The following is a 2,569-nucleotide window of genomic DNA, read 5'->3' as shown; positions in this document are numbered from 1 at the left end:
TACAGCTATTTCTATGAAGTTGTACAAAAACGCTTTCTTTCGCCAAGACAGTGCGTTTCTCACTGTTACATGCATTTGAATGGGGAACTCGACCGAAACAAAGTATAGGTTTTCATTATGTGAATAACTTGGAAATCTTAGCTCAAACAGCTGCAAAACCTGTTTTCCCAGCACGGGAACCTTGAGTTCTATAAGATAAAGCCATAAACATGTGTATCCGAGTCTTCTATCAAAAGTTACAGCTATTTCTATGAAGTTGTACAAAAACGCTTTCTTTCGCCAAGACAGTGCGTTTCTCACTGTTACATGCATTTGAATGGGGAACTCGACCGAAAAAAAGTATAGGTTTTCATTATGTGAATAACTTGGAAATCTTAGCTCAAACAGCTGCAAAACCTGTTTTCCCAGCACGGGAACCTTGAGTTCTATAAGATAAAGCCATAAACATGTGTATCCGAGTCTTCTATCAAAAGTTACAGCTATTTCTATGAAGTTGTACAAAAACGCTTTCTTTCGCCAAGACAGTGCGTTTCTCACTGTTACATGCATTTGAATGGGGAACTCGACCGAAACAAAGTATAAGTTTTCATTATGTGAATAACTTGGAAATCTTAGCTCAAACAGCTGCAAAACCTGTTTTCCCAGCACGGAGACCTTGAGTTCTATAATATAAGGCCATGTTTGTCTGAGTCTTCTATCAAAAGTTACAGCTATTTCTATGAAGTTGTACAAAAACGCTTTCTTTCGCCAAGACAGTGCGTTTCTCACTGTTACATGCATTTGAATGGGGAACTCGACCGAAACAAAGTATAGGTTTTCATTATGTGAATAACTTGGAAATCTTAGCTCAAACAGCTGCAAAACCTGTTTTCCCAGCACGGAGACCTTGAGTTCTATAAGATAAAGCCATAAACATGTGTATCCGAGTCTTCTATCAAAAGTTACAGCTATTTCTATGAAGTTGTACAAAAACGCTTTCTTTCGCCAAGACAGTGCGTTTCTCACTGTTACATGCATTTAAATGGGGAACTCGACCGAAACAAAGTATAAGTTTTCATTATGTGAATAACTTGGAAATCTTAGCTCAAACAGCTGCAAAACCTGTTTGCCCAGCACGGAGACCTTGAGTTCTATAAGATAAAGCCATAAACATGTTTGTCTGAGTCTTCTATCAAAAGTTACAGCTATTTATATGAAGTTGTACAAAAACGCTTTCTTTCGCCAAGACAGTGCGTTTCTCACTGTTACATGCATTTGAATGGGGAACTCGACCGAAACAAAGTATAGGTTTTCATTATGTGAATAACTTGGAAATCTTAGCTCAAACAGCTGCAAAACCTGTTTTCCCAGCACGGAGACCTTGAGTTCTATAAGATAAAGCCATAAACATGTGTATCCGAGTCTTCTATCAAAAGTTACAGCTATTTCTATGAAGTTGTACAAAAACGCTTTCTTTCGCCAAGACAGTGCGTTTCTCACTGTTACATGCATTTAAATGGGGAACTCGACCGAAACAAAGTATAAGTTTTCATTATGTGAATAACTTGGAAATCTTAGCTCAAACAGCTGCAAAACCTGTTTGCCCAGCACGGAGACCTTGAGTTCTATAAGATAAAGCCATAAACATGTTTGTCTGAGTCTTCTATCAAAAGTTACAGCTATTTATATGAAGTTGTACAAAAACGCTTTCTTTCGCCAAGACAGTGCGTTTCTCACTGTTACATGCATTTGAATGGGGAACTCGACCGAAACAAAGTATTGGTTTTCATTATGTGAATAACTTGGAAATCTTAGCTCAAACAGCTGCAAAACCTGTTTGCCCAGCACGGAGACCTTGAGTTCTATAAGATAAAGCCATAAACATGTGTATCCGAGTCTTCTATCAAAAGTTACAGCTATTTCTATGAAGTTGTACAAAAACGCTTTCTTTCGCCAAGACAGTGCGTTTCTCACTGTTACATGCATTTGAATGGGGAACTCGACCGAAACAAAGTATAAGGTTTCATTATGTGAATAACTTGGAAATCTTAGCTCAAACAGCTGCAAAACCTGTTTTCCCAGCACGGAGACCTTGAGTTCTATAAGATAAAGCCATAAACATGTTTGTCTGAGTCTTCTATCAAAAGTTACAGCTATTTATATGAAGTTGTACAAAAACGCTTTCTTTCGCCAAGACAGTGCGTTTCTCACTGTTACATGCATTTGAATGGGGAACTCGACCGAAACAAAGTATAGGTTTTCATTATGTGAATAACTTGGAAATCTTAGCTCAAACAGCTGCAAAACCTGTTTTCCCAGCACGGAGACCTTGAGTTCTATAAGATAAAGCCATAAACATGTGTATCCGAGTCTTCTATCAAAAGTTACAGCTATTTCTATGAAGTTGTACAAAAACGCTTTCTTTCGCCAAGACAGTGCGTTTCTCACTGTTACATGCATTTGAATGGGGAACTCGACCGAAACAAAGTATAGGTTTTCATTATGTGAATAACTTGGAAATCTTAGCTCAAACAGCTGCAAAACCTGTTTGCCCAGCACGGAGACCTTGAGTTCTATAAGATAAAGCCAT

Source organism: Aulonocara stuartgranti (genome assembly GCF_965226115.1).
Source record: "Aulonocara stuartgranti genome assembly, chromosome: 13".
Taxonomy (NCBI): Eukaryota; Metazoa; Chordata; class Actinopteri; order Cichliformes; family Cichlidae; genus Aulonocara; species Aulonocara stuartgranti.
This window is presented reverse-complemented; position numbering follows the sequence as displayed.